The sequence below is a fragment of the Myodes glareolus genome, chromosome 4 (genome assembly GCF_982192425.1).
Source record: "Myodes glareolus chromosome 4, mMyoGla1.1, whole genome shotgun sequence".
NCBI classification, from domain to species: domain Eukaryota; kingdom Metazoa; phylum Chordata; class Mammalia; order Rodentia; family Cricetidae; genus Myodes; species Myodes glareolus.
This window is the reverse complement of record NC_142029.1, coordinates 70137793-70163759: the sequence shown is the minus strand read 5'-3', so window position 1 is coordinate 70163759 and position 25967 is coordinate 70137793. Positions and strand designations below refer to the sequence as shown.

The following is a 25967-nucleotide window of genomic DNA, read 5'->3' as shown; positions in this document are numbered from 1 at the left end:
ACAAATGAGGTGTGACATCCTTCAAATTCTCCAAAAAGCTACCAGAACCCACAGCAATTGGGTTTCGCCTTGAAGAAAAACACACTTACTGATCTACTTAATATCCGCTTGTTCTAAATATTATAACAAATCAAAATAAATAAACAAAAGCAAGTTCCCCATCCCTTTTTGTTTTGGCATTGTTATAGGAAGAGGGAGGGAATGTTCTCTGTCCTAGCAGCCAGCAGGATACTAATCTAAGGTTGAAAGAAATTCTGAAGAAAGCACTGTGTGGTTTTCTGGATCACAAGAGGTTTCCCACATGATTTTCCTTTGTCCTCAAACTTGGTAAGTACCAGAGCCAGGACACTCTGCACACTTGTTCAGAAATAGGGACTGAATGCTGTGACCAAAAGTGAGGTTGCTACTGCCTCCAACAAGCTGACTTCCTGGACCCAACTGAACCAGTACCAGGTGTTTGAGTCAGAGCTGGATTGAGATGAGCAATTCAATAACTTAGTAGAGTGAAAAGAAGCCAGGAGCTTAGGAATCAAATCCCTCGGTGAGCTTGGTCAGGATTTTGCTCTTTTTATGGGCCGCTTAGTAGATAGGGTCAGCCTTTTAATTTACTTAACAATTTGCAGAGAGCTTTTCCATAGTAGTACTACATCGTGTCTCCCCAACTCAATTTCCTCATCTGTACAACAGGATTAATGCTACCTATTGTACAGACCTATCACAATAATAAATCAGATGTGCATTTAAGATGCTTCCTCTAGGGTCTGCCATGGGAAAGCAAGTGCTGTGTTTGCACCCGTGTGGCTCGTGAACAGTTCTGTGGCTAAAGCTTGGTTCTCAACAAAATAATGTTGGCTGCAGGAAACCTCCATGCCCACCTCTTGGCAACAAAAAGGAAAACTATCTAACGAAGGGCAGTTCTATAATTTTGACAGTTCTAAAGAACTCGGGCTCCTTATGATGTTATCATGATTATAAATGATGTTATTCATTTAATGTTACTATGGGCCATGCACTATAATGTAAATATTTTAGTACAATAATTTCATTTCTACTACAACCCAGTGAGTTCAATACTGACATGAGTCCTCACCACTTTGTTTTATATATTATTGTTAAAAACTTCTAACAACAACAATAAAAATTGGGGGAAGTGAGTGCAGTAGGATTGAGACCTGTTTTTCTATGTAGTTCTGGCTGTCCTAGAATCACAGAGATTTGCCTGCCTCTGCCTCCCAATTGCTGGAATCAAAGGTGTGTACCACCATGCCGGGTCTCCAGCAGTATTTTTAAAGAGTCATCCTTATGTAAGGAAGTTTTATTATTGCAGTATATAGAAGACTTGAGTCCCTCCAGAACTCGTATGCTGACATCCTAAAACCTACAGTGAGGAAGCAGGACCTTTGAAGAAGGAAGAGAAAATGAGGACAGAGCCTAGTGAGTTGAGTAACTTTCCTTTTTAAAGGGACCCCACAGAGTAGTCTCATCCCCTTCCCATCATATTAAAATGCAAAGAAAAGCTGGCCATTGTGACTTAGAGGAGGGCAAACTGCAGTAACCTTACTGGCACCCTGATCTTGGACATCCAGACTCTAGACCACACAAAATAAACTTCTGTTCCTCATAAATCACCTAGCTTATGGCAAATGATTATAGACATCGAATTGAGATAATTACTAAACTTGTGCCATCTCTTGCTAGGGTTGTACTTGACATAGTTTTTCAAGCAACTCTTGGATACGGTTTCTGTTCCACAGAAAGTGACATGGCTTTTTCTCTCTTCCCGTGCTTTTCTTTCTTTCCAGAGAAGCAATGTTTAGGTTAAAAGTTATCTGTCTGTATGTTTTTTACTCTCTCTGTCTCTCTCTCTCTCTCTCTCTCTCTAGTCATATAGGTGTCTCTATCTTTAACATAAGTATATGAACTTACTGTGGCTACAAATACCTCAAGCTGTTAGCTTCTCATTTTTCTTTAAGACATACAATCATATCAACAAATTGACTACACTTGAAATGATGATAAGATGGCAGACGACAGTCCTGTTGTTGAGAGGGTTGTTGAGGGAAAGGAATGTCATGCAGCTTACTCACACGTGACATGATACAGATTACTTACACGTGACTGACATGTAAATAACACTGCCCATACCCATGCACACAAATACCAGACTTGAAAACTCTTTATGTAGAGATCCCTGGTTATTAATAGCTGTGAAGATTAGCAGAGCATTCTAGACTCCGTTGGCCACAGAATTGTGTGCCAGGGAAGAAGAGGCCTTAGCCGAAAAGACATGGACTCCCTTCTGAGAAACCCTAGTCCACTGGTCCACTTAGAAAAACGCCTTAAAAAGGAACATTTGCGGCATACTTTCTGTGTTATGCTTGGCTTCGCTCTATTTTTTGAACAAATATTTGTAGAGCCTTATGCTTTGGCCATATTTTCTTTTGAACAGTTATTGAGATTTTAAGAGATAATGTTCCCTCCTTTGTGGGGAAACTGAAGGAACTCAAAGAAATTATATACAGGGTCTCAACTCTGTATCAACTCCCCTACTGGTGGTATTCCTGACACTACTAAAGGAAATACACAGTTTCTCAGGTGCAGCCAGATCTGGGTGGACACTAGATACCATCGCAATTTGCCAACCCAGCAAAATTGCTTGAGGAATTCTTCCTGTCTGTACTAGAACACAGATCCAACTTTGTCTGCCAGAAAACCTGTATCACTGCATGCACCACAATTTCTCTTAACTACACTCAAACAAGGGAAACCTTGGGATTGATAAGGGTTTTTTTTTTTTGCCTACTTGTTTCCACTCCATTTCTATATCTCCTTCTGTAGGGAGCTCAAAAACTGACTTTTCTTGAGCATTCCAAGTCTCACAGCATTCTATCAGAATCTACTTAAGTCAGGCGTTCGCCATCACCACTCCATCCAACCATATTCTTCTCGAGAAGACTGACACGTCCAACTGTGAAGGCTATAACCATGATGTTCACGTCCCCTCTCACTGGCTATATCAGCGGTGTTTGATGCTACCACTTATTGCCCTCTACTTGAGACATGTCCTCAATAATACAATATATTATTTGTATTAATATATTCATTTTTGTGTGTATGTGTGGTGGGAGGACAGTATATGCATGTGTGCATGCAGTGCATACATGTGTGTGGGTATGCACAGCCACGTGTGCACACTGGAGACAAGAGGAAGACTTTACGTGTCCCACTATATCATTCTCCACCTTATCCCCTTGGGACTGGGTCTCTCATTGAACTGGAAGTTTCTAATTTTGTCTGGGCCAGTTAACCAGTAAGCTTCCAAGATCTGCTTGTCTCCAATTCACAATTCTAGTGTCACAGACACATGCAGCCATGCCCAGTTTTCTTGGTTTTCTTTCTCATGGATGCTGGGGATTCAAACTTAGGTCCTCAGGCAAGCAAGGGTTTTTAACCATTGAGCCATCCCCGTAGCCCCCAGGCATTTCCTCTCTTAACTATCAGAATAGTGCTCCTGTTAGTGCAAGCGCTCACTTCTCAGCACCTAACGGTGTCTTCCTTTTCTGCTTTCTTTCTTTCTTTTCTCTTTCCTTCCTCCTTTCTTCCTTTTCCCTTCCTTCCTTCTCTCCTCCTTTCTTTCTTCTACCATCCTTCCTTTCCTTCCTCTTTGCCTTCTTCCATCATGTTTTCTTGACTTCTTAATGTTGAAGAAACGCAGTACCGAGAATCCCTGTCTTCTCTGTTTAACTACATTCACTCCCTTAGTACTCTCATTCCATCTCACAAGTTTTAATGTGGAAGAACCCTTGTGCCTCCACTTTTTATTTGTTTTATTATCTTTTATTTATTGATTTGTGTGTGTGCGTATGAACATGTGCAAGAATATGTACGCATGTGTATGTGTGTAGGTCAGAGAACAACCTGCATGGATCAGCTCATCCCTTCTACCTTGTAGGTACTGAGGACCACATTGAGGATGTCAGCCCAGGTGGCAAGTGTCTTTCCCTATTGAGCCAGTCCTTCTTATCTGACTCCCCATTTTCAATGCAGAAATACTCAACATTGCTTCACATATACTCAATCTGCAGCATAACAGCTTCAATCAGCTTCTAATAGGCATAGGAAATTTTATGTGTCCTAACCCAGAATCCCAATACTCCTACAGCCACCTTAATCAATAATAATTCCATACCTTCAGGTGATGACACCAAAGCTTGGCTTTTTTTTGTAATCTTACACTTTATATCCAGCCTATCATGAAATCCTGTTAAATTGTACTTTCAAAATGAAATGGAAATCAGGCAACAGCTTGCCACCTCCAATGGCCTGCCCAAGACCAGAATTACTTTATCTCTTGTTCTAGCTAATTACATAATCTCCTAGCTTCTATCCTTGCCCTACTAGTTCTAATTTCAACAGATTTCAGCAGCTTCTTCAGGCAAAGCTAGCTCTTCCTTAATACATCACAGTGACTCTGGCTGTACTCATGTTAAAATCAGAGCTTTATTAATGAATTGCAAAGCTATAATTTCACTTCGCAGACATTACTTCAGCCACGCTGGCCTCCTTGCTGTACTCTAACATACCAAGTACAGCCCTGTCTTTGGGCCTTGGCACCTGATTTTTTGTATGTCCATGATGCTCTGCGCCAGGCAAAAAGTTATGGCCTTGATTTCCTCAGGTCTTTGCACAGGAACACCTGTGAGAAATTGCAACCAGGCTCTCAACTACCCCTGCAGCCTCCATAGTCGTGAACCTCATTTCTCACATTGCCTTTCTTTTTTCTTTCAGTTCAACATCCATCTGCTGGTTAACTGTTCTTGTAAACTTTACACATCTTAGGAACTTTGCACAATGCAATAACCTAAGAAGAGAAAGTCTCAACTGAAGAATTATCCAGACTGTAGTGACATACAGACCTGTCTTCAAGGAATTGCCTTGGTTGTTGGTTAACATTGTAGGCAATGCCACCCATGAGCAGGCTGTCCTGGGCTGTATGGAAAAGCTGGCTAAGCATAAACAGGAGGAAGCAAACCAGTAGTACATTTCCTCCATGATCTCTGCTTCGGTTCCTGCCTCAAGTCCCTGCCCTGAACTCCCTCAACGATGGACTGCAACCTGGAAGCATAAACCAAATGAACCCTTTCCTACTAAAGCTATTTTTGGTCAGAATGTTTTATTACAGATGCAGAAAAGCAAACTAGAACAACCCACAACCCAAAAGAGAATATAGTGATTTATATGTTTTGAATGTGTTTACCATCTAGCTCCCTCTGCTAGAATGCAGATTCAGCAGGAGCTCAAGGGTTGGTGTCTACCTGGATCACATCTTGTCCTTTTAAGTCAGATTCTTATTTTACATAGGCACATACTGTTAAATGCAGCATTGGGTATTGAACTGAACTCAATCAATGAAATGATTTCCAGGGAAAGACACTGATTTAACAGCATGTGTCTATGTGAAATAAGAATCTGACTCAAAAGGGCTTGATAGGGAATTATAGTCCATTGTCTACTTTGATGTAAAGCCAGATGAACAGATACCTGGATATATGCCCATTTGTTGGGAAAGAAATTATTAGGTAAGCCACTGGTACCACAAATCATCGGCAGCACACAGGGGCATACCTTCTGTCTGTTGCTGTCAAGATTCAGGTGTCAATATGTATTGTGACATTATGCCCTTGTACCATCAGGTTGTATTTTTTTTATTATCAGTACTGTGTGTGTGTATGCATGTACATGTGTGCACATATACACACTCATGTTGGGGCACATGGTCATGGACATGCATGTGGAGATCAGAGGACAACTTTCAGAAGTCGATTCTTTCCTTCCACTGTGGGTTTCACCAAATTCAGGTTCCCAGGCTTAAGCAATAAGCACATTCCTCCACTGGGCCATCTCACCAGCAATGGTGATCTTGTTCTAGTGGCCATTTCTTAGTATCCAACCTGCCTTGTAAGTAATCAGAGACTGTGGGGATGGCACTCAAATTGTACTATGCCTTCCAGGTGATTCTGATGTCTGATCATGCTTGTGAACTCTGAGAATATGAATGGTCCTTTATACATCTGTGATGACTTTCTTGGTCAGGCCACATTAAGTTGCAGGCTTCTTTCACAGACAAGGATGATAGCTTTGCTATGCCATCCAGCATCCAACAGTGACTCAGTGAACTTCCCTCCTGCACTAACTTAGTGGCTACTCCGTCTGGGTGTTGCGACCTCATGTTAATGAGAGTGGTAGACAGCTCACATATTCCAGAAACCTAATTTAACTGATTTCACAACACTACTGCATTGCTTGGCTCCAGGCTCTTCCTGTTAAGATTTATGAACCTGAATTTTAAGAAGCCGTTTCTCAACCTATCTTCAAGTTGACAATTTTATTGCACCAGTGAATATGACCGCACTGGAATGTGAAGCAAGGGGATCAACCCTAGAAATTGAGGGTTGTAAGAATTTGTCAAAAAACCACTTACTAATTAAAAATGCTGACCCACAAGTGAGTCACCAAGAGCCTCTTTGCTTTGATTATTCATAGGAACCCCATCCATTGGAGAGTTATTTATTTAAGGAACAGAGATTTATTCTGTCTACAATAACTATTCTCAAAGGTCTTGCTTCCTGGGACTCTCAGATTCCCATTAGTCCTTTAAAGGAAGCCAAAGAACTCATCTTACAAATGACAAAGATCGGTCAACCTACTGAAGGCTCTATTGCTGTGGACAAAGTCCCAATGCTATCTCAGAGGCTTTTGATTGTTTTTTAGATGTCTATTCTACATAATAAACATGTATTAAATATCTGCTCATGGGGATGAGATTTAAAAACGTCTAATATAGCCCTTGCCTTGAAGGGGTTTAATGACTGAGACCCTGTCTCCTTGATCTGTAATATCTATCTTTGGCTGATCTTGAACTCCAAAGAAGCAATGGAAGGAAAGGTAAACATTTTTGACTTCTGAAATAAAAAAAAAACACTATCAGAAAGGCAAAGGTTTCATCACAAGGTGCCCAGTGTCCCCACTCTGACCACCTGTCACTTGATCAAGGACCTCTTGATGATAAAGAGTTTAAGAGTTATGAACTGTGTTGGTGGTAGAGAACTTTACTGGCATGTGTAAAATATAAAAGGGCTATGCTGTAAAATATGAAAATAATAAAGAAAAGTATTATGTCATATTCATATTTTATATTCACATATATACACATATATATAATGTATAGATGCTACGTTTGTAGAAAGGCAAATGAAATTTGAACTAAAAGTAAGCAAAGAATGAAAGTGAACTTTGAACAAATTATATCTTGTACACACACACACACACACACACATGCATTTAAATAGATTTCCAACAGAAAGACATGCTAGAATAGTGTCCACTCTCTTCTTCATTATTTGAGTATGAGGTTGAGTTCAGAGGTCAATGTTCTTAAAACACTAGTATGTCATCTTTGTAAATGCTCACATGAAGTCAATAAAATCTGAGGAGAAAGGCAGGTCTCCACTCAGATATGTACTGGCTTTAGAAAGAAGAAAGGGCACGACACTGGTAGGGATGGGAAAGAGGTAATTATCCGACCATGCCAGATAGGCTCTCTGGGAAAATGAAGGCTCACCAAAGAACATTAAATGCTATGTAGATAAGAGGCCCTATTTATTCATCACCTAACATTTTAAGTAGTTGTAATTCACCATGAAGGACACTACATTCTGAACACATCACGGTGAAGATAGCAAAATCTTAGTGTTCTTTATTCTGTCATTAGGATAGCTAGGAAACAAGTTTGGGATAGCAGCCCCCAGCACCCTGTTCTCTGGATAAAGTGGGCATAAGAGATTTTTAAAAACTAGTTGGGATTCTTTATATTAAAAAATCAGGCTTTTATAATTTTTAAAAGTCTACAGTGTCCCCGTAAGATAAACAGGTCAGTCAACCTCATGTCAATGAAAGGAAAAATGAATGTCAGCATTAAGTCCATGGCTGAAAAATAAATAAAGATTGGTGGAGAGATTCTGGCTGGGTTGTTTTTTTTTTTTTTTTCTGGAATGCTAAATCTGGCGATTGAAAAACCGTAATTTTGAACATGATTAGCTAATTCTCCCTCTTAGTGAGTTTGAAGTGTGACTAAAACTGGGCTGGAGGATGCGCATTTCCGTCAGGCTCCCTTTGAGCGCCCCAATGGCTGCTAGGTGGGCTGTAATCATCTCTCTCCCCTCTCCTTTATCTGGCTGGAGTGCCTAGCTCCAGATTTGGAAACTCCTAGACATTGCTGTGAAATGTATCATAGGCCGTGACTCACTATGAAAAGGACAAGTGTGTAAACTGCCTTACCAGAGAAAAATCTGCCAATCGCTCCCTTTCTTCTGCGACAAGAGTTCACTTCTTTCTCTCTGATTCATATCCTGAGGAAATCAACATGACAAAAAATGGCTGCTGTGTTCAATTAAAAGCAAAAAGCCTCCAACCCACACTTAGAGCACATAAGCTTTTGAAAATCCCGAGAGTTTGTCTCCCCTCCCGGAGGCCTTGGTGCCATGTAGGAGAACAGAATGTGAACCGCTGAATGAGCGCTCTCTCCGTGCTAGCCCTTGGGCTAACAGCCCTGCGCCTACAGAGTGGATCCGCCTCCCTGCAGGTCTGAAGGTGGAAATCCGCAGTAGGAAGAGCCGCACCTACAGGATGACCTGCTGCCATCAAATATGCTGGCTTCCTATTCTAAAGCAATAGTTGGCATTATTTGGGACCTTACCAGAATCCAGGTTTCACTTTACATTTTCCATGAATCATTTCACTGAATCTAAATAACTCAATAAGTCCCTTTGTGGGCCTTAACCACAGTTGAGGGAAAAAGGGAGTCTAAGTGGTGAATGATTTTCTCAAAATGGTGTATTAAGACACACATTGGGATTCAAACCTCCAGCTGCTGGATACCAGCATATCAACTTTCTGATTCCTCATTTAGTCCTTGGAAAGGCTGAAGCACGCCTATCTCCATTATTCACATGAGGAAGAGAAAACAAGCGATCTATGATCGAGGCTATAAAGATTACTGACAGGTTTGATCTGAAATCTGAACTCAGATGAGGTGGGGCCCCAGCGTTCACATTATGGTCATGGATATAAAACTCAGATGAGTCCTCAGGTTCAGTCCGTGTCGATGGTTCCCAAATCAACTCAGATAAAAAAAACCATACGCTCTTCACACTGCATGCTTTCAAAGTCTCATGGCACAACAGGAGCGACAGCACATTGGGATTTGCATTTGTTCTGAAGAAGTTCTAGGAAATGGGAGGACTGGAGAAAGCTTGTCAAGCGATGGGCCTCAGGGAAGAGGTAACATGATCCAATGATGAGTAGAGCTGAGTCTGTTTCCTGATACCTCCCCAGCTATTTTGCGGGAAGAAAACGATATTCTGAAGAACCATGGAAAGAAAAGCATAACTTTAGCATTTGTTGGAAAGGCTCTATTACAGCGATGGCTCATGCTCAAAGCAGCGAAGGGCTGAAGGAGAGGAAGGAATTTTTCTGAGTTTACAGTAAAAGCTACTAGTGATGACGCTTTCCTTGTCTAGTAGATTTTCAAAGGGTCCCAATCAAACACAAACTAGAAAAGTTCTACATCAACCCCACACTCCCTCTTTATAAGGAAATGCAGACAGGGGGGGGTGAAGTCTCAACTTCAGCGTTTTCTAGGAATTTTCCACACAGTGTATGCAGTTGAATAGGAAAGAAGACCATTTAAAAGTTAATTTTGTCAACAGAGCTTTGCTGGATAAATGGAGTCAATTTTGATTGTCTACTTCAGACCTGCTCACGAGCAAACCTCCAATTTAATAAAGACAGGGTTGTTTTAAAGAACCCATGGGAGGGTAAACACGTCTTCTTATTGACAGTTTGCGTCCAAACCATGTGCCACTTTCGTTTCGAAACCTAGAGCACGGGGCTCAGCCTTAGGTAAGAGAATGCATTTGCTAAGACTTCTGTAAGAACAGTGCTTTCAATAGCCTATAATGTCTGGGGAGGTCTGCGGGGTCTCACTGGTCAACAGCTCCTAAAGAGGTGACTTAGTCTTGGCATTGGGCTTTTTATTTGTTAGCCTGTGGTATCTGGTAGAATCTCCTCTATTCCTCTGCCAAATGGACATATTAAATTGACTCCTAGTGACTTATTGTTATATTCATCAATTAATATATCTCCCAACCTTCACTAGAGAAGATTTTTTTTTATTTTGCAGTGTGTAGAGATCAACACAGAGAACTGGTCAACACACAGAGACTACAAGACTGTGGGATACTGAGCGCTAAGAAAGATACCAACCTACACATGCTCCTCCTCAGGCTTGGGAAGTCACTGTAGAAGAGAGCACTGAAGGATGGGAAGAGCCAATAGTGGCGGATCGCCACCAGAAAACTGTTTTCTGGACACAGCAGAACAGGTGCAAATATTAATCCACAGCAGTTGAGACAACATGAACGTAACTGGCACATGCTCAAGACATGCAGAACGCCAGCGCAGGGAGGGAAAGTGGGCACAAAGTCCCACCCTTAGTTAAAAAGAAATTGGCAACTGATAGTCGTGGAGAGAAGAAGAAGTTTTCTTTAAGGGTATGGCATCTGGGGGGTTGACCACACGCTAGCAGAAGGTCTTTCACCCAGTGGGCAGTACAAATTATACCTAATAGGATTTAATTTTTTTAAAAGAGAACACAAAGTTAAATGGGTAGGAGCAGAGTCAGGGGAAGAGAATGAATATGATCAAAATACATTAGGAAACCTCAGAGAGAACTAATTAAAAATGAGAATAAAATAGCAGCATTTTTCTAGTAGCTAGGAATTGGGAGGATTTCAAACTATTCCCCAGTACTTTGAAATAAACGTCCTAATGTTATTCATGAATGAATTAATGTGATTCACTAATAATTTGGGGAACTCTAAATATTTCACTTTGCATCCTTAACTGTGCTTCTGTGTGTCTTTTCTACGATAGGGACATACTCAGCATTTCTCAAGCTTGTCTGATTATAGAGTACCTTCTGATTTAGTGGCACTTATACCAAAATGTCATTGACCTTGATTCCAGGAAAGGAAGCATGCTCTCCACCTTCAACAGTCTGGACAATTCTTATCAGCATTCGAGCTAGAAGCATGGGAAGTATATAGGTGATGAGAACTCTCAACTGGCTATGCCTTTGACTGGGATACCTGGGCCTCTACTTAGCATCCTTCAGCATAGTCAGTGGATAGGAACTCCCCAGTATCCCATGCACACTTTCCAGTGCTACCTTCATGGTAGTGAAAACAGTGGAGTCCTGCTGGTGTCAGATGGCAAGGAGGGACAAGGCAGGCGTTCTTCTCACAAGGACTCTCCATCACTAAGAAGCACAAGGACGGAAAGGCTACTTTACTGTGTCCCTGAACACACATGTAGATTACTCTTAACAAGTTCCGTTGGCAGCCTTTGACACACACTGAAAAGAGCCCCAATTCCTTTAGCAGGTCCTTCTGGAACTGCTGGATGGAGGTCCTTGGGTCTCTCCCACAGCTACGACTTACCTAATATAATGGAATCATACTTCTCTGTAAGATCACCTGTAGCAATGACTTCATAATGTCACGACGCCATTTATCATGGACTACAGAGGAGGAAGCAGATGTCCAAGGGAATGATGCATCTGTTAGAGTTTTATGAGAGAGGAAGTCTGTGGGTGAAACTTCTGTCTACCACACACTTTCTTCACAGGAAGAACACCTTCTCCCCAACACCCAGACCATTTGAAAAGTTCCTAGTGTATCATATGGGTATCAGAGTCAGGCTGTCCTGTCCTTAAGGCTCAAATATGTCTAAAACACGTAGCTCTGCATTTTGAAATGACATTAGCCAAGATTTTAGCCAACTGAACACAAATTAGCACAAATATGAAATCCTTTTTATCCTTAATCTAACTGTGAGTGACGTGTCTTAGTGTCTTCAAATCATGATGCAGAGATTAGGAAAGGAAAAGCATCACCCGTGTAAGGCCTGGCAGAGTGAGACTGAAACCCACACTCAGATTTCTGATTCAGTTTGCCATTAAGTGAGTCAAAGCCCGCCTTCCTTGAGAGATTTCCAGTGTAAGTTCATGACCAGTTTAATCTTTTTCTAATTTCCTAACCCTTAGTATGTTGTGCTATAAAACCAGTACCTTATTGAAAACTTAGTACAAGTATTTTATGAATTTCTGGTTTATGATTCTTATTTGAACACAGAGCTCTGGCTTTGTGTATCCACAGCCTTCTCGTCTACAATTCCCTAGCAAATGTCCCCTTCCAGGCCCTATGAGCATTCAGCACTCAGCACAGATCAAGGGTGGCTCCCCCCCACCCCTGGAAACTCTCCAGCCTTTAACAACATTGACCAGGAAGGAAGGATGCACAGTTGCATATTCCTATAGCGCCCAGCGCACATCCTATTGCACACACTCTACACGTCTATTGTCATGTGTCTCCCTACTTGACCTCCGCCATCCTGAGAACAGATATCTTAGACTACTTCTCTTACAGCTCCAGAGGCTAGCAATTGAGAAAAGCGTACATAGCCCAGTGAAGGAACACGAAACCGAGCGAGGCATCCAGCCGATTTAAGGAGTTCCAAGTCTTGCGGCAGGGAGAACAACATGTAAAGAGACCAATAGAAGGTGTACTTCCCACACACCAGTGGGTTCGGGGTACTTTGGAGATAAGAAGAGACTACTGTCCCCACAGTGAGGCCTCAGAGAGCCGAACTGAACAAAGTCTTGAAAGAAGAGCAGAAAGTCAGCAGATAGCGTTCACAGAGGAGTACGTGGGCAGGAGAGGGGAAGGCAGACTCCTGCAGGGCTGTATTGTGTGCTGTACAGTACGCCGACTTTCCTGGAAGAACCAGTCCTCTGCCCTCACCCAGCCTGCTGGTTCTAATAGCACTGCCTGTAGTGTTCTCTGCTTTTCCTGGGGCACCAGACTTCCCAGAGGTTTTGAAAAATGATCCAGCCTCTTGAAGAAAGTAGACCTGAGGGCAGAGGTAGTGGTGGGGCTGTCGAGGAGTGAATGGGTGTTGGGGGCTTGGTAGAGAGATCATGGATAAGGTGGAAGGAAGGGTCACAGTCTTTCATTCACGTAATTTCTGGAATCAAGGCTACCCTGTATCTATCTGGAGTTTGAAATTTTTAATCTGACTTATACCTGCAAACACAAGATCCTAGCCAACAACAGCAAGATGTTCAAAAGACCATCACCTACCACATATACACAGAAAGAGGCTCAAAGGGTTGCTTGGGATTGCATCGCTCAAATGGGTCCTTCCTTGTTGTACTATTTAGCTTATGTTAACTTGAAACAAGCTAGAGTCTCTTGGGAAGAGGGAATCTCAACCGAGAAAATCCCTCATCAGAGTGGCCTGTGGTGGTATGATTTTTTTAAAACTGATAATTAATGTGGGGGGACCTAGCCAACTGTGGAAGGTACCCCCTCACCTGAGGCTGGTGGTCCTTAGTGCTGCAAGAGAGAGGGGTGAGCGAGTCATAAGGAGTAAGCCAGGAAGGTGCACTCTTCCGTGGCCTCTGCTTCGATTCCTGCCTCCAGGGCCTGCCTCGATTTCCTTCAGTGACAGACTTCGAACCGTGAGATGAGATGAAACAGAGTTTCTTTCTCCAGGTGCTCTTGGCCATGGTGTTTATCACAGCAATAGAAAACCCTAACCAAGACACCTATCATTGGACTCAATCTCTTCCTTTAAATATGGAGACACGGGCTTGCACGTCTATCCCACTGCCTCCCATCCTACTCCCAACCACCTATCGAGATCCAAACTCCTCCCCCAAAACAATGTTCTGTCCCTAAACTGCTTTCCCTACTTCCTGTCGGCTAGTTAGTCTCAAGGTCATCGTGGGGTTTAAATTTGGTAAAATAAAATAAAAATAGACAGAAATTTCATGACATGGCCACAAAGTAATGACTTCATTGCTTTTTAATTTATCCAACAACTTTGTCCCTGCATGCACCTGTTGTGGAGTAGGCTATCCGGAGACAAATGAAGCATTCTTCTTGGCCTTAAGCAACTTACCAAGTGGAGGAAGAAATAGCACAGTTTCCCAGCATTCCTGGACCTCAAGTTAGCCATCTGGGAGGATATGAACTTATTATTTTTATAATTTCTGGTAAGTCTTTTTTAAACCAGTCATGATGCAAATGAAAACATCCGCTCACCATTTTATAGCTACATTTAAATTTATTTTTAATAAATAAAAATGGCCTCATTAGCCGGGCCAATTGGATAGAGCACTTTGGCTAATTTTTGAAAAGGTGAAATATACTCCAAAGACACTTATTTTGCTCTCACAAGTATCTGAAAGGAATGTACTATAGGGTCTGAGTCCTCCCACCAACAGGAGGTACAAAGCTGTTCTGCCCAAGGCTAAACAGCATCATTACCCAAGAGGGATTTATAGTATTCAGAATAGATATGTTTTAAAGCATCTGTTAAAATAATGAGCTCTGGAATTTTTATTAACTTTCCAGACAGTCTTATATCTGCCCAGAGGCAGGTACCAGGATCACCTTAGGTCACATGGAGTGTCTCCCCGCTTTGTGATTCTGCAGTTGTTCAAACTGGATTTTGCCAAGCCTGTGACGAGCTCAAGAACTAGCTCTTCCTGTCCTGGTTCTCTTCCTATGTAGGTCAAATCCCATCGCAGTGAGGACCCTGCCAATAACTACCTCATGACCCGGTTATTTTAGATAGCCTGAGAAAATGAGACTCAAACTCAACCTCGAAGTCAGAGTTGCCTGTTACAGAATTTGACCTGAATACTGTTTAAGCAAAGTGTGTCTGTGGCGTAGTTTTCTCTTTTCAATCTTCAAGATACGAAGTGAGTACAGAGCCGTCACAGAAAAATTATCAATGAGCACACCAAGTCCTGATCGCTGACTCCAGTCGCCTGATGAAGACGGCAGAGTCACGGTGTTCGGGGGCTCAGAACTATGCCTCTTCAGATAAGAATGATTTCCATCTTTGCCAGGCTGACAGGGCATGCCTGTACTCACAGCAATCACCAGGCAAAGACAGGAGAATCATCAGGTCCAGGCTAGCCTGATACATGTAGTAAGGTCTTGTTTTCAAGATGCAATAACACAGAAACAAAAACAAGGTCTACGGATGTATAGCATAGTTTACCTAATATGCATATAGCTAGAGTTTGATCCCCAGTGCTACACATACATGCATACAAACACACATGTATATGCATGCATGTACATGTGCACAAATGGTATCCATCTTATGTCTGTCATACATTCAAGTCAAAGAGAGACAGGGAAATTTGCCCAAAATATGTCAGGCGTATTAATAAGCTTTGTTGGCCAGCGAGCTAGCTCAGTGGGCAAAGACACTGCCGCCAAACCTGACAATCTGTGTTCAACGAGAGCGAGAACCAACTTCCCAAGTGGTCCTCTGACCGCCAGAGGCATGCCATAGCATATGTACATACCCCCATAAATAAGTAAGCATCAAAGTTAAAAGAAGCCCTCTTACCATACTGGGTACCTCATACCTGAGGCTTCTTTCCCCACTCATTCCCAAGGGGCTAATTTTTGGCATACATTCTTTGTCTTGGCATGAGGGGTTAGTTCCTGTTCTCTAAAATGTCCTTTTATGAGAATGGAAACCCCCTGAGAAGAGGTTGCTTGGTTGGTTCTTGCTATACTTATTAAGTCCCCTGATTAGAATGAAAGTTCCACCAAAGTATGGAGTCTCATGCCGAGAACCACACCCAGGCCATAAAAAGTGCTTGACATTGGTTTGCTGAGCTGTCCAACAAAGAATGATAATCTGTTAAGACACAACTTCATTCCCCTTCTATAGCTGCTGTAAATATTTTCTCTGACCCTTTCAAACAGCTTGGAGTTCTCCAGAATACTTGTGGGACACTCTCTTTGCTGTCGTTATTATATCCATTTTACCAACTCAACCGAGGAGCACTTTATGACAGGAACCATGCTTCATAGAATCACAGTCTTTGTGTTCAAATAGTAAGCGTTCAATAAATGCCTATTGCCTGAGCAACTGAGAGAATGGGGAGAAATTCTTCTCTTGCAATTACTAATGCTACAGATTTATGACTGAGCATCATATCTCAAATTCTGCCTGGACTCCAGAGCCTCTGTAGACCAAACTGAAGAAGCCATGAGTCACTATGCGTGGAGGGGAGGGGCGTGTGTTTGTGCAGGGTTTGTTTCCCGACCTCCATGACTCATGTGTATAATCACCCAAACTGCATCCTGTCTGAGGAAGTAACCAAAACCCTTATTTCTGGCCCCAATGGCTTCTTGGTTTTATGAGTAAATGCCACTGGCATGCCATTAAATAAATGCCCTCAGAAAGCCCTCAGCTAGTGCCACAACCTACTACAGTCTGGGTTGTAACCCATCAGTCTTGCTTGGAGAACATGAGGTGATGGCCTCTCTTTCTCAACTTGTCTCTATCTGGTGGTCTGCCTCCAGGTTCTGACGGAATATTGTGATGCTCTCTTCCAAAGCAAAAGTCAAGTCATTCCCCTGCACAAAGTCAATGGGCCTTACCATCTACAGCAGTGGTTCTCAACCTTTCTAATGTTGCGACCTTTTAAAGCAGTTCTTGATGATGTGCTGACCGCCAACCATAAAATCATTTTCACTGATACTTCACAACTGTAATTTTACTATTGTTTTATAAATCTTAATGTAAATATCTGACATGTAGGATGGTCTTAGATGACCCCTGTGAAAGGGCTGAGAACCGTTGATCTACAGAAAAAAATTTAATTGTATGTGTGTGCATTCTGTGGAGGCCAGAGGTCAACACTGGGTGCCATCCCCAATTGCTGTATACTCTTATTATTTTTTTAAAGATTTATTTATTTATTATGTATACAACATTCCTTCCATGTGTGCCTGCAGGCCAGAAGAGGGCACCAGATCTCATTATAGATGGTTGTGAGCCACCATGTGGTTGCTGGGAATTGAACTCAGGACCTCTGGAAGAGCAGTCAGTGCTCTTAACCTCTGAGTCATCTCTCCAGCCTCTCTTATTATTTATTTTTATTTTATTTTATTTTATTTTATTTTAATTTATTTTGGACAGGGTCTTTAACTGAAGCTGGAGCCCACCAATTCAGCTCAACTGGCTGACCAATGAGCCTCAGGGATCCTCTTGTCCCTACCTCCACTGCGCTAGAATTGCAGCTATGCACTGCTGTACTCAGAATTTTTCTGCGGGTGCTGAGGATTGAATCCCATTACTCATGCTTGCACAGCAAGAATTTAATCATCTGAGCTATCTCTCTAGTGTTAAATCTAACTTCCTTTTAATTCTTAAAATTTTTATATGTATAAATGCTTGCCTACAGGTATATATGTGTTCCTTAGGATGCCTGGTACCCAAGAGACAAGAAGAGAGTATTAGATCTTCTGGGACTGGAGATATAAATGACTATGGGTCACTCTGTGGGTACTAGGAATTGAACTCAGGTCCTTAGCAATAGCAGAAAGTGCTCCTAGCCACTAAGCCATCTCCCCAGCCCCAAGATCTAACTTTTTAACCTAATTTCCAAGGTCTCCTAGAATCTGGCCTCAGTCTACCTTACTTACATTCTTTTCCTCCAATATCATAAGCTTCCATTTGCCACCTGCCATGGTCAACATTTCTCAATGTAAACAAAGCTTCCCCTTCACTCTGTGCCTCTGTTCTCTCTGTGCCTCTGGCATTGCTTTCTCCTCCAATTTCTACGTGTTCAAAATCTGCACTTTTTCAAATCTCACCAAATAGTACTTCCTCTACCCTGTCTGCTGTGCTTGTCCCATAAGGGAAAAAAAAAAAGCTTCTCCTTGGAGGATGCTCCCATCTGAGCTTTCTAAAGTGTATTACAGACACATGATCTCTACTGTGTTTGGCTCTCTAATAAGTCTTTGTTTGGCGATGTTAGAATGTTGGTCAGTGCAATAATCTTTCAACTAGCCGTGTAAAGTAAAATGAAGAGTCAATATAAAATTTAGTTGAATGGAAAATTGAATTTCTTCCCTCAGAATCATCAAGCAAGGCTCAATGTGGAGGTTTCTGCTTTCATCCTTTACCTCCTTTCCTGAAAATGCACGATTAAGAAAAACTCTGGTCTCTGAAAACAGCCATTGTCTTGTTTTATCATCCCAGGCTTCCTTCCTCCCAAGACCCGCCTCCTTGTGGCCTACTTTGCTTGCAGATGTCATAAGCTCAGCAGGGAAAGATATAATTTTGATATTAACTTGAATTAAGAAAAAAAGAAATGTAATTAAAAGTGGATCTTCTGTTTTAAAAAGAAAACTTTTTAAAAGATAGTATGTTCTGCGAACAAAGACTTCCTTGTTATTTTCTGTTGCCGGGTATCTGAGCTACCAGGCCCATCTCTGGGCAGATGGAGAAGCAAGAATTGATGCAATAAAGCCCCGCTTTGTTTGATTACAAAGCGCGATGCTTTCTTTCCACTCTGCTCACTCGCTCAGCACTGGTCCCGAGAATGGGGACAGAGAAGATACGCTGAGGTTCACCCAAGCCAAGGACAGATATGGCAGGAACAGAGCGTCAAGAATTCTCTCTGCCCAGTGTCTTTTGGCAGTGACAGCATCTAGGGAAAGCTATGGTGTCCCTCCTTTCCTGTCTCTCTAGTGGCTGCAAGCCCCCACCTGTGCCACCTAATGACTGCACCACCACAGATAGATTTGTCATTTCTTGCTCAACTAAGAGAGCCACAGAATACCTGCTATAATAGGACCATGTAGACTTAGTAAATTCTAAACTGCTACCCAGATAGGAGTTTTAGCTAGCTAGCTCCACATTCAAAAATGCTCATTTTCCCCTCACTCCTCTACCTTGGGCTTTGCACGCATCTTTAGAGGCCCAGTAATAAGTATTTTCAGGATACAGTGACTCTGTCACAACTTCTCAATTCCAGCTTTCTAGTAGAAAATGTAGTTATAGACAGCATGCTAGCAGATGGAATTTTATTCCAGGGATACTTTGTGAAAACCGTGGTTGGCTAGCTTTGACCTGTGGGTCATCCACGCACATGCCCTACATATTTGGTAAGAACGAAACACCAGAAGTAGAAAGAACTATCTAAACTTGTTTCCTGGCATAAAGAATGAAACTGGTGAACTTTGTAAGACTTCCAGATGTCTCCTTAAGGTACCATTTGAAATTAGGGTTTCAACTCTATCTAGTATCCTCAACACCATCAGGAGAGGCATAAAACAATACAAATTTTCCATACCTTCCTCTGGACCACACTCTTCTCTAGGAAAGACAGCTCTGATACTGTTAAAGAAAATATCAATCACACTTGTGGTAAAAGGTCACTACATTTTTTAAACAAATTGGTCCTTTGAGCAAGATGAATTTTAATGGATTGGTATATTAACCAAAAGGTTGAACCAGACTGAGAGTAACTAAATGATCTGTTCATAATTAGAATTATTTATAATTATTTTACTTGGGAAAAATATCACCTTAAATGTCAGGATGTTTTTTAATTGCCTCAGATGAGATTCAAAATAATTGACTTTGCAAACGTATTTTTTAAAGAAAAAAAAACTCATTTAAAAATATCTGAAACTGCTAACTGCTGACAGTTTGTCTAGAAGATGCAACATATCAATAGTCATTGCTATGGACAGAACAGAAATTGATCCATAATTTTTTAAGCCATGTGAATTGTGGTCGCTTCTATATTCTAAAACAACTGAAATCCTGAGAGAGAAACATATATTCTTACTCTCCATTAAATCTGCACTTTAAGTGTACTATGTGAACATTTATATGTAGTTTTGATTAAATGCAGAATGAATATGTTTGAAAGGGGAAGGAAAGTATGCACACACACAGATACATACAAATGCATACACACGTGGGTGCATATTCATATGTGTGTGCAAGTGTCTGTGCTTGGTAATTTTAGAAAAATACAGCCTTCTACATATTGTACATGTGGCTAGGATTTTGACTTCCTGCAGGTGAGTAGCGTGTGACTTAAACTTAGCATCTTTGGGAATATTCACTCCATCGTCTGAGTGGTGGAGAAGAGCAGGAGCAGGAGAAAGCTTCCTTTTGTTGACAGCTGGAACAAAAGTTTAAAATAATTTTGAGGTTTGGGACAAGCACTAGAAGGGACCCAATGGAGTCATGACGATAGTACGGTACTAGTCAAGTCACAAACTGGTGATGTCTGCAGGTCAATGGCGCTCTTCAAATGTACATTTAGATGCAAGGAGGAAGATCTGTGAGAACTCCAAGTGGTAGATGAAGAAGAGATGTCAAACACTGTACAAATGGTCTACACTGCCATCCCCATAGGCCACACTGCCACTTAAGGCCAAGGGGAAGGAGAAAGAATACTGCTACAGAGGTCAAAGCCAGCTAAAGTTCCCATAGGTGACCTTCACCAGTCTGGTCCAGGCCAAAGACACAACTTTATGTCTGACACATTTCATTTTGGTGGAAAAAGAAAGAATCACAAGTGACCTGGAACATTCTAGAAAGGGGAGAGAGTGACGGGACTATTATGATAACAGATTGTCATTTGCTTCTTCCAAATAGTCTCACCATATGTCCAAGACATGACATTGACTCGTGTGTCCAGGACACAGAAACCCCCCAGGCACCATGTAGACGCCATCAGTCACTTATCCGCATGAGAAATAGAAAATGGGACTGAGGCTGGGAAAAGAATACCTGACTCTGTCAAAGAAAAAAAAAAGAGTGTGAAATGTCTCGTTTATCAAAGAGATTAGTTCTATGAGTCAGGGGAGTTACATGTACAAATTGTCCACAAATAGCAGACTAAGATCTGAGCACAGATTTGCATGTATACCGTCCTCTCCAGGACTCAGCAAACTCCCTGCTGAGAGTAGCGAGGCTCTATTAGCTGATTAATTATTATTAATGCCAACTTTTATTTAGCTAGCAATTATAATCTATTAAGAGCATTTCTTCACATCCCCTTACTTATTCAGTCCTGGGAACAATCTGTAGCGCTCGTCGGTAATATATTATTATCTCCCTTTTTTACACAAAGGAAAAGGGAAACTCCAGGCTTTCCTTGCTTAGGGTAATCCCGACAATAAATGGCAAGTTCTAGACTAGAATACAGACTTTCTGATGGCTGGTCTGCTTCCTAGAACGGCTGTGGAAGATCCAAGGGAAGAAAGGGAAAGTGGGAAACATTGGTTCAGAGTGGAAAGAACCTGGAAAAGCCGACAGGCCAGAATTCCTTCTAGTTTAGGTCAAAGTGGGAGTAGGTGTGGCTATATGACACACAGCTAGATCAGATCGGCTCACTCCAAACTTCCTTATGCAACTGGACATCCCATGCCAGTCTCCCACCCACCCGTTTTCATGTCAAGCTTCTTAAGCAACCAAGTTGAAACCAACTTCAGACTGATATCTATTCTCAAACCCTCCCTGCCACAGATGGCCACCTTTTTTTCTTTCTTTTGTCCTCTTTTGAGCACCCCCCCCCTCGTTACCCTCCTCCCTGCCTTAATGTTCTCAATCAACGGCCCTCTGCACTTATTTCCCCCCTTAATCTCTGCTAACCACTCTCAATTTGGTCTATCCATTTTCCCAGGTCAGGGGCTCTGGACCTCTTTACCCATAAGCCCCCTGGTCATCCTCTCTCTGGCTCTCACCTGTACTCCGCAGTCACAGGCACCTCCTGGTCGCCTCTCAGATGTCTTCCTTCTGTCCGCCTGAGGACTCCAGCCTCTCTCCAGGGCCTACTAGCTGGGGCTGTGCAGTCTTCGGGCCCTTTGTTAGTCCACTTCCTTGGTTCACAGCGCTAGTAAAAAACAACACACAATGCAAGATGGTCTCAGCTATGTTTCTCGCCTGCAGCCTCCAGCAGTGTTATCTCAGACCCCAACATTGCAACAAAGAAATCTCACAGTTGGGTTAGTGCAAACCAGTACAGGACAGGAGCAGAAAACTTCAGCGCTTCCCAAATTGCTCAGCCCCAGCTGCCCTCCAGGGGCTCCCCCTAGTGGGAGATGCTTAGCACGGCAGGCCAGCACTAGGTTTGGGATCCTGTCTTCGGGTGGGAGGAGGGGAGTGAAGCAAAGGAGAGAACACACACGGTGTTCTGTGAGCAACAGCGGCTGTGTGAATTGCAGGGCGGAGGTCCTCTGAAATCGATCGGGGAAATCCTTTGGAAAACTGGAGTTCTTGGGACCCGACGTCTCTGAGTACAGGTGGACACGGTCTAAGTAATCAACAAGCTTGCAGGGCTTAGACTGTACGAGGGACAAGATGATTGGCAACCATTTGCCGCTGCTGTGTGTCCAGTTCGGGCTGGCAAAAATGCATTCCTAAATCATGCTGTCTCTCACACACAGCTGTTCTGGAGAGACAGGCATAGCCTCTGAAGTCTGAGGAAATCGTGCCAGTCCAGTCTCCTGGGCTCTCTTGGCCTTTTGGTGTCATGGGAACCCGGGGTTACTTTCTGCTGTCCACTGTGATGAATACAGACTGCATATCCAAATAGCATCTTTCTCTGCAGCGATGCAATCTCATCCATTCTAACCTACCCAGCAGGCAGGTAGGAAATAAGAAATCGATTATTCTCTTCTGCAAGGAGGCCAGCAAGGGATGTTTCCAGTGCTACTAGACAAACCTTGAGGGGCGGGGGGGACATCGGGATTGGGTTTCCTGACCTCCTCCCACACAGGGCACCCAGACTGTGTTCCACCTCTGGAGATAAGGGGGCTAGAGGCTGAGTTCAACCTCAGGACAGGGCAGTGTGCTGCACCCTGCAGCAACAGGGATTGGCTCCCCCCCCACCCCCCAATGTGAGGACAGTGTGTTGAGTGTGATGCAGAGAGAGAGAGAGAGAGAGAGAGAGAGAGAGAGACCCAGCCTGATGCTACAGGCAAGAGTTCGATTCATCAATGTGTCAAATCGGGAAGGGAAGCAGTAGGACAAACGGGAAGCTTTTTGTTTCCCGGTAACGATGAAGGGTAAGTGAATAAGGAGACCTTACAGGGTAGCAACAGTGATTTGGTGCTGACCAGATAACCACACGCTTTGTGATCCAATCGTTTCCCCATCAGACCAGTTGGGGGACCTAGGCTGTGGGATTAGAAGAGCCCTGTTTCACTGATAAAGAAACTGAGGTCAGAGTGGTTAATGGACCAGCCCATGATCAAATCGAAATCTCTGAAAGCTTAGAGCCCATTTCCCACTTCATGGTGCTATATGTGCTCTTCTAACTATCCTGGGGGGGGGGGCTTTAGCAAGAAATCAATCTAAAACACTTCCTATTTACTCAGCAAACCAAACCGCGAGCCAAGTCACATCCATCTTTACTAAATCCCACTACTTCTCTAGTGTTGGAACTGGACTGAACCATGTGGGCAGTTCAAACTCCATATAAGATAGTAAAGTTATGCTTCTTAAAAACTGTTGCTAATTTATGGGTTCTTTCTCCACTGGCAGCATGGACACTATCGGAATAAACTTCCAAATAGCCACAATAATCTATGAAAAAGAAGCATAATGGATTTAGGGTGGTGGTGGTGGTGAACATGAAGAAGTCAGTTAATGATATGGTTATTGACCGAAGAGTCATTATTGATTAGATCTGTCCTGGCTCCTTGGGTTGAGCAAGTGTTCAATGACTCTGACAAAAGAGAGAGAGGTTTAAAGGTGGGCACGGTGGTGCAGGCCTGCAATTCGAGAACACAGGTGGTGAAGGCAGGAGGATTAGAAGCCCATCTTCAGCCACATCGTAAGCCAGAGAGCTGCCAATACTGCATAAGACTCCTCATCCAGGAAAGAAGAAAAGTCAAAGAACTGGAAGGAAGCTGCGGAAGCATGACTATTACCTTCCACGCAAAGGTGTCTTCAGCTAAAACTGAGTCTCACTGTGCCCTCCAGTTGACATACGAGTCCAAACCACTGCTCAAGGCGTTAGGGTCAGGTGTATTGAGCCTGTAGGAAATGGCAGGTCAGTGGTAGAGAGTCAAGGAAGCAGAAGAAGGAGCAGGAAGGATATTGTTCCCTCGGAGCTACTTGGAGCAACCAGTTCTGCTTTAGACTCCACCGAGCAAAGTGGGGTGGACTGAGGATTCGATAGCCAGTGTCTCCAAAAACTGTAAAGCCAGTTCATGGGAAATTTTGAAAGTGGGGATACTTAGGCAAGAACTCAATCCTATCATTAATATTTTCAAATATTCAAGGGGCTCTCAAGTGGGAAGCAGATGTTATTTGCTCTGTCAACTAGGAAAAAGAATAGGGCCATCAGGAAGAAAGTCCAAACAGAAAGACTTTTGACTTGCTTACTCAAAGAACAACGTTCTAAGAGGCATGGTCTTACATGCCTATAATCCCTGCCCTTGGAAAGTAGAGAAAGCAGGCTTGCAAGAGATCCCATCTTGAAAACCAGAAGAAATATAAAAATAAAAAAAAAATTCTTCCAGTTCAGTAGAAATTAGAAATCAGTTCTTGTCTAGAAAAAGCTAGGAGGGCTCTGCCTTCAAAGAGAAGACCCAACCGTTGACGCCAGCTGGGATGAAATGACATTTTTGAGAATCTTTCTGGCTCAAATTCTTTGAGTTGATAAATAACTGTGGCCTATAGGAGAAGCAAAAAAAAAACAAAACATGTGAACTATCTACACAGTTTTTGATAATTGCTAAGGAACCTCATGGTTTAATCTGACAGCCACCTAACTCCAAAGTGTGCTTTGTTTTTTTTCCTGTCTTCCACTAAAACAGAGTAGTTTATCCTGCCAGGTAATTCCACAAAGCTATACGACTTCTTAAATGAGGCAATTGCCCTTCAGTGTGGTGAAAAATACAAGGAAAAAGGCATACATGTGCTCTCTGAATAAACCACAAAAGGAGGATCTTAGGGTTTAAAAAAAACCACAGCAATAGCCGGCTACCACCACCACCCATGCCTGAACTCCTTCCACACTTTCCTCAACTAAGAGGCTGTCACATTGCTGAAGACAGCCTCAGAGATGTATTTGGCTGTACAGTATTCTACTGGGGCTAAAAAATAACCTCTTGTATGTAATATGTACCAACAAGACACAGAAACAAAGAAGAAGAAAATGGTATCCTCAGAATGGTTCCACACTGGCATTTTTTGAAAGTTCAGGGTTGAATGGCCCCACTGGTGACACTGTCAGTTTGCTCCGCTCTGCCCCTTCTTTGCATTATTGATAAGCTTTATAATGCAAACAGGGGAGATAGAGAAATAGAAGCCAGATGAAGCAGGGTGAAGATCCGCTGGCGAGAAAGGCAGGGATAATAGGGAGCTTTAGGGCTCCTTGCATGATGTGTGCTGAGAAAGAGCTGAAGAGATTTGGAGAAGTACAAAACTCATGAAGGGGGGAACAAGAAAAGGATATTAAAAATTAACCTCTGACCAAGGAAAGAAAAAAAAAGCTGGAACTGTGGGATGGAGGAAAAGAAAGGAAGCAGGGAGGCGAGAGGGAAAGCTAGAGGGATGGCGACAGGAAGTGACATCATGCAGGAGGTGCCAGATGGCTTAGACTTTTCCAAGGTCACCTGGTAGTACCAAAAGATGCTGAAAGTGAATGTTTAGATTCACATTGCAAAGGAGGAGGGAAGAAAGATCAGAGCAGAGAGATGGAAAGAAATTAGAGCCATCTCATGACTGGGTTTTTTCATTTCCCTGACTTCCTTGCTTCTCAGGGAAACACACCTCAGAGAACCCTCCTGTCAAGGAGTGTAAATACATCCCACCAATGGGAGTCCATCGGGTGCAGATAGACACCTCCTATGTACTCAAATATGCGCCAATAATAGAGTAAAACCCAGCTATAATGTGCCCCGTAGTACATAGTACATAGTAATGGCCCAGGCAACTGTAGCGCAGTGTACTGATCTAGGGTCGAGGTATGCACTAGGAACCCAATGGGA

The 25967-nt window shown here is 42.6% G+C and overlaps 1 long non-coding RNA gene across 5 annotated transcripts in view; it reads right to left on the bottom strand.

Annotated features, from left to right (window-relative positions):
- The window catches only part of LOC125388949 (uncharacterized), a 247947-nt gene that overhangs the window by 123564 nt on the left and 98416 nt on the right, over positions 1–25967 (bottom strand). For 3 of the 5 annotated variants that reach the window (XR_015001599.2, XR_015737714.1, XR_015001597.2), the window contains exon 4: positions 21711–21859. This is a non-coding gene — a long non-coding RNA (uncharacterized LOC125388949). Of the gene's footprint in view, positions 1–8337; positions 8409–21710; positions 21860–25967 lie in introns of all 5 variants that reach the window. The other 2 variants (XR_015001596.2, XR_015001600.2) reach the window with 1 other exon arrangement.